Consider the following 13,214-nt stretch of genomic DNA (forward strand, 5'->3'; position numbering starts at 1 on the left):
TGACCATGCTAGGGTCTGGGGCCAGAAAGATGCTTAAGTGATGGTCCCTGCTCTCCAGGAGGTCTTATCTATTTGCTGCTGCTGCTGCTGCTGCTAAGTCGTGTCCAGCTCTGTGCGACCCCATAGACAGCAGCCCACCAGGCTCCACCATCCCTGGGATTCTCCAGGCAAGAACACTGGAGTGGGGTGCCATTTCCTTCTCTGATGCATCCAAGTGAAAAGTGAAAGGGAAGTCGCTCAGTCGTGTCCAACTCTCAGCGACCCCATGGACTGCAGCCTGCCAGGCTCCTCCGTCCATGGGATTTTCCAGGCAAGAGTACTGGAGTGGGGTGCCATTGCTATCTATTTGAGGAGACTGGAAATGAAAATGAAAGATTAGTAGCAGTGAAAGTCAACATAAAGTAAGATCCAAATGCAGGACAAAGACAAGGCTGCTAAAGATCACAGGAGTAAGAGCACCCTGTTTTCAAATGACAGTAAGCAAACTTCCAGAGCTCAGGGCGATGGAAACATGTGTGACAGGAGCTGTAATCTGGGGTCTGTGGGATCTGTCCGGGCCACTGCTGGTTGGCACTGGCCTGCAACATTGAGGAAGATTTGCGCCAACTTTTTAATAGCAGGATCAGTCGTGTCCAACTCTTTGTGACCCCATGGACGGTAGCCTCCATTCATGGAATTCTCCACACAAGAATACTAGAGTGTGAGTGAGTAAGCGTTCCCTTCTCCAGGAGATCTTCCCAACCCAGGGATTGAACCTGAGTCTCCCACACTGCAGGCAAATTCTTTACCATCTAAGCCACCAGGGAAGCCACAAATATTAGGATATTTCATTTAAAAATCTGGATTTCAATAGACCAGTGGCTCTTGCCAAGTATAGAGACCTCACCTCTTTCTGGCAGAAATGTATGGTGAGGAGATACAGCCTGGGACACAGCAAACATATTCAAACAACTGCCCTCAGATCTCCCAGCCACGTGCAGACAGCAGTAGCAGGCCCCAGCCTTCCTACGAGCTGGGTCATGTATGAAGCATGCCTTCAGAGGGAAGAGGAGACCTGGATGCCTTCAGCAGGCAGTGCTGAGATCCTTGAGTCTTGAGGGGAACTCACAAGGGACCCCCTTCTCTTTGTTCAGAGCCATTTGTGAGAAGGTAGGAATTTCAGCCTTTGAGGGGCAGCTTGGGGCTGTTCAGCACACCCAAGCATCGGATCAGATCATTGTACTGAATAATTTTAAAAATTTGAATGAAGTATAGATTTAACTTTGGGGGATAAACTACCACCCCGCCATATGTGTGTGACTTCTCCACTTCTTACTGCAATTTCCATCATTTTTTTTTAATAGAAATTTGCAGCCCTCTGTGTTTATCTAATGTCTGTTCAGAACAGTTTGAGACCCTGTTACTGTTTCAAAATGTATGCATGTTCAGATGAATCTTCAACCCAAGGAAGACAATAAAGCTCACAAAGTTTTGTTTAAAAATAAAATTTTTTAAATCTAAAAACTCTGCATTTGCAGAGCTTTTTTTTTTTTTCCCCCTTTTAACCAAGAGATCTTACATGCTGGATCTCCTTGTCTAGCCATCCTGTCTTTCTAGATAACTGTCACTCGGGAGGAGTGGTAGCTGCCCTTTGTAGGGACTTTGCACGGGTTCTCCACACATTTGTATCGGTACTGCCGGTGTGCCTGTGTTTCCACCTCTTCTTTGTGGAAGTCAGGAGCATCAGTACATGTTTACCACGCAAACAAAAGTGTTTTAAACTTGGTTTGCTTTACTCACATCCAATATCTGTCTCCTATAGTCACAGTGACCCTGTATCGTGAATAATTTATAAAGACTTGGGTGCAAAATGATGCTTGAAGAATGCTTACATTGGAAGAAAATGCGCGAGGACATAGTGACATAGGAGAAAGAATATCAAATGTCGCAGGGAAGAAAGGAGGGGATGGGCACTGCCAGGTAGGGTCTCACTGCGTAGATGGGTTTTGAAGAAAACATGGATTCCGGCACTAGGAGGACAGTATTTGGACAGGCAAATAATTACAAGTAGATAGTTGTCTAGAGACCATTGATAGATTGCATCCTGTCTCTCCTCTGCTTAATAGCTTTCAATAGCTTCCCATTGCCTTCAACACAAAATCCATACTCTTTAGACTGATTGCCACAGGAGATCCTTTATGTTGTGGCCCCTGGGTACCTTCCAGCTTGTTTTGTGCAGAACAAATCTCCCACTTTGGCCCCAGTGGGGTAGCTCTGCTCAGTAAGTTTACAGTTCCCCCAGAGTACCAGTCTTGCATTTTAAACTTACTGTTCGTTCAGACTTACCCCTTGCCCCTCCCCACTGTCCCCTCTTCTGAAAACTCTTCTCTGATATGGCCTTCCTCCAAGGCTGAGTTTGAGGCTCCTTCTCTGGGCTTATTCCACACAGAGCAGAACTCCACCTTCACATCCAGTCTCCTGGATTTGTCACGGTCTTATCATCCATTTACCTCCCTCAGTGGAATCTCAGCTCCTTTACCAAGAAGACCAGGGTGCAGCCCTGTGAGGAAGACACATTAGAGCTTATTACTCCTGAGAGAGTCACTTTTAGGCACCAGCAGAGTGCATAGACTGTTCTTTCTTAGGCAACTCAGCTGACAGCCAGGGCTTCCCTGGCACTCAGAAATTTAAGTCAACTTAACGTGAATGTTTCTGGAAGTCAGAGCCCTGGCTACGATACTGGCGAATTCTCGGCAAGCGACGTCCCCAGGGCATCTGCTCACGCACATTCCAGCTGTCACGTGTGTGTCTCCTCCTCCACCCAGTGCTGTCCTGGAGGCAACTCTCCATCCCTGCACCAGTTCCCATGAAAAAGCCTCTAGAAATTAGCTTTGTGTGGTTGAATTAACTTATTGAACAATTGAGGTGACAAATATTCTGCCCACATCTAATTCTCTATAACGCCCATTTCTTCCTCAAGCACCCAGCGTGTATACCCAAGTGAATATTATTGTCTTTCTAACAGTAGGGTGCCAGCTATTAATGCCGTAGCATTTTGCATCATAAATTCAGGTTGACCCTAAGTCTCTCTCTTTGTGTATTTCTACCTATTTTTCTTACTCCTACTTTATGGAGAGATCCCAAATGAGTTTTATTTTCTACAAGATAGATTTTCAAATCTTTCACATCTTCCTGATCTTTTATAGGTCAAACATCTACCTTGTCTTTCTCCAGGGTTGGGGACTCTGAGAAGTAATTCTTTTTTTTCAATGAGAAAAAAAAAAAAGTTCACAGATTTTCATAGCAATACTACTGAGAGTTTTTATGTGCAAACCTTTCTTCAAGGTTACCCTAAATTAATCCTGTGAAATCTAAGCTTCCTCTTGCCTTCAGGTGGATGAACACTTTGGGGACAAGTAAAATGGATTATTTTACCTGACTTATTTACACAAGGTGAAAAAAAAATGGGTCACAGCCTTTTTATTTAAGCTGATCAACTTAATTATAACTCTTTGGATGCAAGTATTTGCAATGTTTTCTGTGGTTTGGGTGTAATTTCCTGCCAGAGGGGGATGTGGGGGAGGGGGGAGGAGGGGCTGCTGTGTTTTGGCACCAAACCCTCCGGTCCAGCTGCTCTCTGCTGAGTGTCAGTGACCTTACTCAACAGCACCCAGACAGTCAAGGTCCCCATAATGAGAAAACCAAATTACAGGTACGTAATTTTCAGTTTTCTGCCAGGATGTCCAAGCTGGTGACAAATTGATATACTACTGTCTGTACAGAAGGCTAGCTTTCAGAAAACAGGCCACTCTCAGTTGAAATACTATACCTGAAGGAATGCACAGCTTCAAACCTCTGAGATACAAAAAAAAAAAAAAAATCCTTCACCCAGTATCTTCTTGAATATTGAAATGTAAAAGGTCAGAAAGCTTTCTCAGGACAACAAAATGGGAGAAAAACCTTTTGGCATTGGGAACTAGGAGATCATGGGAAAGCAGCCAACAATGGGAAAAGAATGAATTAAAGTCTCAAATTGTGAATTTTGTTATTCATTCCCTTGCCTAATTTTTAAAATGTTAACAGGTAATGATTCCCTTATAACTATATATGTTTCTCAAAGGTAATTTCCTAAAACCATAATCAAGAAGTGACTGGTTCCAAATAGGAAAAGGAGTATGCCAAGGCTGTATATTGTCATCCTGCTTATTTAACTTCTATGCAGAGTACATCATGAGAAACTCTGGGCTGGATGAAGCATAAGCTAGAATCAAGATTTCTGGAAGAAATATCAATAACCTCAGCTATGCAGATGACACGACCCTTATGGCAGAAAGTGAAGAAGAACTAAAGAGCCTCTTGATGAAAGTGAAAGAAGAGAGTAAGAAGTTGGCTTAAAGCTCAACATTCAGAAAACTAAGATCATGGCATCCGGTCCCATCACTTCATGGCAAATAGATGGGGAAACAGTGGAAACAGCGGCTGACTTTATTTTTTTGGGCTCCAAAATCAGTGCAGATGGTCACTGCAGCCATGAAATTAAAAGACGCTTATTCCCTGGAAGGAAAGTTATGACCAACCTAGGCAGCATATTAAAAAGCAGAGACACTACTCTGCCAACAAAGGTCCATCTAGTCAAGGCTATCGTTTTTCCAGTAGTCATGTTTGGATGTGAGAGTTGGACTATAAAGAAAGCTGAGCACTAAAGAATTGATGCTTTTGAACTGTAGTGTTGGAGAAGACTCTTGAGAATCTCTTGGACTGGAAGGAGATCCAACCAGTCCATCCTAAAGGAGATCAGTCCTGCGTGTTCATTGGAAGGACTGATGTTGAAGCTGAAACTCCAATACTCTAGCCACCTGATGTGAAGAATTGACTCATTTGAAAAGACCCTGATGCTGGGAAAGATTGAGGGCAGGAGGAGAAGAGGATAATGGAGGATAAGATGGTTGGATGGCATCATTGACTCTATGGACATGGGTTTGAGTGAACTCTGGGAGTTGGTGATGGACAGGGAGGCCTGGCATGCTGTGGTCCATGGGGTTGTGAAGAGTCGGACACAACTGAGTGACTGAACTGAACTGAACCGAATCATATTGGTAATAGAAATTGATAGTAAAGAAAATCAGGTTCAGGATGAGGAACATGTGTACACCCGTGGCAGATGCATGTTGATATATGGCAAAACCAATATAATATTGTAAAGTAAAAAAAAAAAAAAGAAAGAGAGAAAAGAAAAAAAGAAATAAAAACAAAAAAAAAGAAAATCAACCCTGATCATTCATTGGAAGGACTGATGCTGAAGCTGAAACTCCAATACTCTAGCCACCTGATGTGAAGAGCAGACTCATTGGAAAAGACCCTGATGCTGGGAAAGATTGAAGGCAAAAGAATGGGGTATCAGAAGATGTGATGGTTAAATAGCATCACCAACTCAATGGACATGAATTTGAACAAATGCCATGAGATAGTGAAGGATGGGGGGAGCCTGGAGCAGTATAGTCCATGGGTTGCAAAGAGTCGGACAGGACTTAGTGAGTGAACAACAACAGTAGTAATAGAAACAACTTGCATTAAGATTTTCCTGTACGTTGAGTTCAATTATAAGCATTGCTTATAATTCAAATGTATTTGCTCATTTGATCCTTACAGCAACTGTATGAGGTAAAGGTTATTGCTGTCCCCACTTTGCAGGTGAGGACACTGAGGCACAGGGAAGGTGCAATTTGTCTGAGGTTGTACAGCCAGAGAAAGGCTGGGCCAGTAGTCAACCCCAGCAACCTGTCCCTGGAACTCTTGTGCTCAGTCACCAACTGGGTCTTTGTAAAGCACAGTATGTTTTCCCCATAGGAGCAAAGACATCATTGGTTGGTATGTTCCTAACCAAGAGCTTAGCCTTGGATAAAAATAGATGGTAAAACTAAAGCTGAAAAAGTGAAGATATACCTAAATGAATCTTTTCTCAGTAGAAATATTCAGTGGTCAAGGTGAAGTCCCAGTCAGCGGGTCCCACATGCTGGACTGCAGATATGGCCCCTAACCTCAGAGCTTGGGTTCAAGGCCAAGCATGAGAGTCTATTGCTAAGTTTCCTCCAGGTGATTCTAAAGTTAGGAAATCACTATTTAATTTTCATGAGAAAATTTAATTTAATTTAATGAGAATTTCCTATTTGATAGGTAAACAGAGGTTAAAAAAAATGCGGTCATCATTTCAAGTGTTGAAAAATGTAGGTCTGTGTGAGGTGGGGGGAGGTAGGGAAGTAAACGACTGTAATATAACACAACAGAGATGTCTGACTGAGTAAAGGGAGGGATAATTCCAAGAGAGGAAGCGGGGCAAGGATAATAAAGATGCTAGGCAGAGGAGATGGCATTTAGGCTGAGTTACCTGAAAAGATGAGGATGAGTTACCCAGGAAAGGAAGGTTGGAGGAAAAAGGGTAAGGAGGCATTTTTCTGGACACACGGACATCTATTCAGTCAACAACCATGACAACTTATTGCATATTTGCCATGTGCTAGGAGTTGATTCTCCTGAAGGAGGGCATGGCAACCCACTCCAGCATTCTTGCCTGGAGAATGCCATGGGCAGAGGAGCCTGGTGGGCTACAGCCCGTGGGGTCACAGAGTCAGACATGACTCAGCGACTGAGCAAAGAGCAGCACAAGACCTGATTCATGTTATGCACAAAGAATGTGCACAAAAGAACACGGAGCTGGAAGTGTGTGGCTTCTCAGGGAATTGAGAGCAGCCAGTTTCGTCGGGAGGGGCCACTGTAAAAGGATGGTGCAGTGAACGAGGTCCCAGATTCTTCCAAGATGGAAATTAGCAAGTGATCCCCTTGTTAGGGTTGCCCTGAGATCAAAAAGTATGAGACACAAGGGGAGGAAGGTAAGACTGTGCAGAGACAGAACCTGGACCTGGAGCCTCAGCCAACACTGCAGTGAGCTCTGGATCATTACGCTGAGAGCAGAAAAGGAAACCTTCTAAAAACGGCAATCGGTTCACCTGTAAGTGGACAATATGATGTGTGGGATTCCTCTCTGCTGCTGTCATGGGAAGGAGAATGGGAAAGAGCAATGACTGTGTTTCAGATGCTTGCTAGTCTCTGAATATATTCTGCTCCCTGACCCCTCCACCCCTTCTAGCTAATAACCCGGGACCTTGCGCTGGGGACAGTGCCACACTCCGGGGTTGGTGTCAGCTGACAGTGGGGCTGCAGGTCGTCCCCCTGCCCGTGTCAAAGCTGGCATTTGTTGTATAGTTGTGAAGCCAGGCAGGAGAGCCATTTATTTTTACATTGACTTGTTTATTTGACTTTGGCTGTGCTGGGTCTTCCTTGCTGCCTGCAGGCTTTCTCTGGTTGCGGCATGCAGCCTTCTCATTGTGGGGCTTCCCTGGTTGTGGAACATGGGCTTTAGGGTCCCTGGGCTTCAGTAGGTGTTGCTTCTGGGCTCTATGTGCAAGCTCAGTAGTTGTGGCACACACACGGGCTGTTTCCCTGCGGCATGTGGCATCTTCCCAGAACAGGGATCAGCCAGTGTCCCCTGCATTGTGAGTTCAATTCAGTTCAGTCACTCAGTCGTGTCTGACTCATGAACTCATGAACTGCAGCACGCCAGGCCTCCCTGTCCATCACCAACTCCCGGAGTCCACCCAAACTCATGTCCATTGAGTCAGTGATGCCATCCAACCATCTCATCCTCTGTCATCCCCTTCTCCTCCTGCCTTCAGTCTTTCCCAGCATCAGGGTCTTTTCAAATGAGTCAGTTCTTTGCATCAGATGGCCAAAGTACTGGAGTTTCAGCTTCAAAAATCAAAAATCCTACCGATGAACATGCAGGACTGATCTGCTTTAGGATGGACTGGTTGGATCTCCTTGCAGTCCAAGGGACTCTCAAGAGTCTTCTCCAACACCACAGTTCAAAAGCATCAATTCTTCAGTGCTTAGCTTTCTTTATAGTCCAACTCTCACATCCGTACATGACCACTGGAAAAACCATAGCCTTGAATAGATGGACCTTGGTTGACAAAGAAATGTCTCTGCTTTTTAATATAATGTCTAGGTTGTCGTAACTTTCCTTCCAAGGAGTAAGCATCTTTTAATTTCACGGCTGCAGTCACCATCTGCAGTGATTTTGGAGCCCTAAAAAATAAAGTCAGCCACTGTTTCCCCATCTATTTGCCATGAAGTGATGAGACCAGATGCCATGATCTTAGTTTTCTGAATGTTGAGCTTTAAGCCAAGTTTTTCACTTTCCTCTTTCACTTTCATCAAGAGGCTCTTTAGTTCTTCTTCACTTTCTGCCATAAGGGTGGTGTCATCTGCATATCTGAGGTTAGTGATATTTATTTCTCCCGGCAATCTTGATTCCAGCTTGTGCTTCATCCACCCCAGCGTTTCTCATGATGTATTGTGAAGCATTATTCAAGGTAATTCTGCATTGTGAAGCAGATTCTAAACCACTGGGGAAGCCTCTGAGGACAGCCATTTTATTTCTGTGGTTAAGTGACAGTTGGAGGCTCAAATTATGTAGAATAAGAAGCAGAGTCACTCCAAATGAGTTACCTATTCATAAGTAGAACATTAATTTTATTGCCAATATTAACAAACATTACATAGAGTTTTGCAAAAGCCCTTTTATCTGAATGCACTCAGTATGCCCTTAATGTCTTAAAAGCCAGGTGGCAAGAACGTTAGTTCCATTTTGCAGAAAGACAAATTGAGGAAAGCAAGGTGAAGTGTGTCCACTGGCCTGATTTCTTCAGGCTGAGGGGGTGGGCTGCCTTCCTCAGGACCCTGTGGCTCCTCCTCCAGTCTAGGCTGGTGCTCATCTGTGTGTAGGCACGCCAGTCTGCGCCATCAGGTGAAAGTCTGTTGAGAGCAGGAGATTTTTGCCCCCGTCACCTTTCCAATCCCTGATACACTTCCTGTGGTTTTTGCAAGTATCCAGCGCTCATTTGCTGAGATGACCGGGGGAAGGAAATGAGTGACTTTTATAGAACAGCGGTTGATATAACTGTAGACGTAGCATGAGCCCGGGTTGTCTGCCTCCCAGATGAGTATTCATCTCTAGATTCCTTTCTGATTCAAAGTATGGTCTCAAGGCCAGCAATAATGCAAAGGCTGGTCCCCGAACACCAACTAAGTCAGAGGCTGCATTGTGCCAAGATCCCCAGTCATTGTCATGAACGTGAAAGCGTGAGGAACACGGCCTTAGACAAGAAGTCTTCCCTTTCAAAAGCATGGAGTCGTTTACCTTGAATAAATGTACAGCCACTGGCCTTCATTCTCTGTGCTTATCTGTATGGTTGAACCGTGACCCAAGGGCAATAGACCAGGCACACGTGTGACAGCACCTAGGGAGACTGACCCGCAGCAAACCAGCTGCGGGAATCAATGTCTCATTAGAGCAATGCTAATAATAACCGTGATACCGAGAGACAGCGTTTACTGAGAGTCTACGTGGCAGGCACTGCCCTAAGTGCTTTATGTGTTTATCATGCTTACTGTGTGCTAGCACTTTTCTAAATATACATACATATATTATTTATGTGTATACTCAAAAATCTCATATTATAATTTTTCCTTTGCTTCTCTTCTATCATTGAGAGTTTATGCACACACACACACACACACACACACACACACAGGTCAAGTTCTACTGTTGTTTCCACATCACAGGTGAGGGGATGAGGACACTGTGTCCCAGATTCTCTGGCTAGAAAGTGAAAGGCCCTGGACTCACAGGCTGGTCCCTGAGCCCCTACTCTTAACCATCAGCTGAAACAGATTGAGGATGACCTTGGTCTCTGTGTGTATTCTTTTCTCCATCCCTGACATCTACACCAGGGAAAGACCTTTGGCAAAACAGTCCTCAAATGCAGAAGAAGGGGCAGGGAGGACAAATTTGGAGATGCAATGGGTTCTCTCTGCTTGGAATATCTGGGCCTGGGTGCCAACCCTCTGGTCCCAACAACTGGAGCACCATCTTGTTTCCTTAGGGCTTCCCTGGTGGCTCAGCTGGTAAATAATCCACCTGCAGTGTGGGAGACCTGGGTTCGATCCCTGGGTTGGGAAGATCCCCTGGAGAAGGGAAAGGCTACCCACTGCAGTATCCTGGCCCTGGAGAGTCCCATGGAGTGTACAGTACATGGGGTCCCAAAGAGCGACTTTCACTTTATTTCCTTAGGGCTTCCCTGGTGGCTCAGCTGATAAAGAACCTGCCAGCCAACACAAGAGACCCACGTTGGATCCCTGGGTGGGGATGATCCTCTGCAGAAGGAAATGGCAACCTGCTCCAGTGTTCTAGCCTGGAATATTCCCTGGACAGAGGAGCTTGGTGGGCCCCAGTCACGGGGTCGCAGAGTCAGACAGGACCAGCGCACACGCAGGCACGCACGCACGCTTGTTTCCTTAAATTCCTGTCGGTACTTTAGCACTTCCATTCTGTCGTCTTGCATTTCTGCCTCCCCCTTGACCCCTCGTGCTTATGTATCTATATGAAACTAATAAAGACTCGAACAGGAAATATAAAATCACCATGAAACTAAACCAAACCTGCAGCGGACCCCAGAGGGCCCCGTGCAATCAGAGCTGTGCGAAGCTGTTTTCTGGGAGCTGTAACCCTAATGGCTTGCTCCGTGCGAGGCACAGCTGCCCGGCTCCGGGGACAGATATGCCCCTTGTTGGAAAACAGAAGGGCTTGTAAAATTATTTTCACAAATTTTTTTCCCTTAATATTTTCCCAGCTACCTCAGGCTCTCCTTCCCCTCTGTCCTACTTAGCTAAGTAGCTAGAGTCTTGGAGGAGCCGTGATGAAGGAAGAGTGAGATTTCCCCATTTATTATTACTGATAAATAATAAATTATTCTAACAACTTTTCTATTCAGTTTTTTCATAAATCACTTAATTTTTTTGTTCACCATAAGGATTTTCTTTCTTTCACATTTTTTTCCAGAGGCATGTGTGTTTTGGGAGGGAGTCATCCTAAGTTTGAATTTTGCCACGGGAATATTCTCTTGCTTCCAAGGACATGGCTTACACCCAAGGCCGTCTTGCTTCTGCTTGGTCTGCTCTTGCCCTCTCTTCATCTAACACAGACATGGCTTTCCCCCAGCTCTTCTCTCCTGTCCTCTCTCACAGAAGCCCTTTCTTTGGTGAGCCTGCATGCCGGCACAGTTCTCTGTGCTTCTGGAGACAGGCGTCTCTTGGTGTATGTTCCTCAGCCGTGGTCCTGGTCAAAGGGACTGGATGCTCTTTTGCTCGGCCCGGTCTCTCTGCTCCCTTAGGCAGCCACAGCCAGGTTCAAATCTTGCTTCAGTGATTGCTACATCTATTATATAGCTTCAAATGAATTGCTTCCTCTCTCTCACATGCAGTCTCCTCAATTATAAAATGTATTTAATAATATGCACTATTTGAGTGTTGTGAGGATCAAATGTGGGAATGCATGAAAAATGTAATGAATTGTAAGGCCTTCCACATATGTTACTTCTGTAAATATGCACTATTTTTATGGAGAGTCTCAGGAACAGTGATCACCTGTGAGTGTGAGAATAACTTAGAGGACCAATCACATAAAGGAAAAATCTATTGTGAATGATTTTAAAATATATGTGAAATTTTGGGGGCTCCTCATTTTTCTGACCCAGAAATTCTTCTATGTTTATGGAATTTTTCTAAAAAATTTTCAGGCAGCTCTGTTAACGGACTTGTCCACTCTCTGTTAAGCTAGAAGCCACATCCGTTTACAGTAATTCTTACTTCTGTCTAAATTTTGAATACCAGACTAATAATAATAATGATGGTGATGATATGCAGCATTTTAAAAAGTATCTACCATGTGGCCAGTCTCTATCCACATATTAACTCACCGAGTCTTCACATAACCCTTTAAAGAAGGTGCAATCAAATCCTGTTTTATAGATAGAGAGAGGAGGGGGCAAAATCATACACAGGGTCATAAACATGATGACCTGGAATCACTCATGGTTGTTATGACACAGGAATCCTTGCTTTTAACTACTCAGAGATATAACCGTCCAAACTCTAGGGTTACTGTGGAGAGTAAAGAAATGATAACTATTGATTCCCCCCCTGCTTTGTGAGAGTGTATGGTAAGTGTTATTTTCCCTCCACAGGTACGCTCAGGTTTGTGAGCACTGTCTCTTTCTCTTGGGTCACGCCTGAACTAAGATTTACTGCACTTTGTTGCCTCTGCAACTCTATATGGACGTGAGAGTTGGACCATAAAGAAAGCTGAGCGCCGAAGAATTGATGCTTTGAACTGTGGTGCTGGAGAAGACTCTTGAGAGTCCCTTGGACTGCAAGGAGGTCCAACCAGTCCATCCTAAAGCAGATCAGTCCTGGGTGTTCATTGGAAGGACTGATGTTGAAGCTGAAACTCCAATACTTTGGCCACCTGATGTGAAGACCTGACTCATTGGAAAAGACCCTGATGCTGGGAAAGATTGAAGGTAAGAGGAGAAGGGGACGACAGAGGATGAAATGGCTCGATGGCATCACTGACTTAATGGACATGGGTTTGGGTGAACTCTGGGAGTTGGTGATGGACAGGGAGGCCTGGCGTGCTGCAGTTCATGGGGTCGCAAAGAGCTGGACAAGACTGAGTGACTGGACTGAACTGAACTGTTGCCTCTGCAGAAAGCTAGGTTTGTTCTGGAACGTTATGTATCCTAAGTCCATAACCTTCAAAGTTCACTTTAAATATCACACACAAAAGGGGCTTAGGTATGCAATGTGTGAGTCTTGTACAAGACAAGATGAAAACTTTCCACAAGTGTTTGATGTCTAAGCCCTGGAGAAGGGGGAAGCACACGGGGAGGGTATGGGCAGGAGAGACAGGTGCTTCCCATCGACGTCCAACCTTCCCTATGATGCTCCTGGTCAGTTCTCCTCCCACTCTTGACCCACACAACCTCCTCAGCCACCCAGAATAAAACAAAGAGGAGGAGGAGATAAAGACAAGAATTCGATTACAATGACCATGCCGGGACGCTTGAGTCCACTAAACTTGGAGCAGGACAGACTTGGGTGTTTAGAATGGTGATCTCATCTGCAGTCAGCCGCTGAGGTCCTGTCCTCAGAGCAGCAGTTCTCCATGGGGCCCCTTGTTCCTGCAGCATCCCCTGAAAAGTATCCCCTGAAAAGCTGACACAAGTGCATGTTCTTGGGCCCAGCCTCCACCCATCCAGCCCCAAACTATGAGAGGGTCC

The sequence above is a fragment of the Bubalus kerabau genome, chromosome 2, assembly GCF_029407905.1.
Source record: "Bubalus kerabau isolate K-KA32 ecotype Philippines breed swamp buffalo chromosome 2, PCC_UOA_SB_1v2, whole genome shotgun sequence".
Lineage (NCBI taxonomy): Eukaryota > Metazoa > Chordata > Mammalia > Artiodactyla > Bovidae > Bubalus > Bubalus kerabau.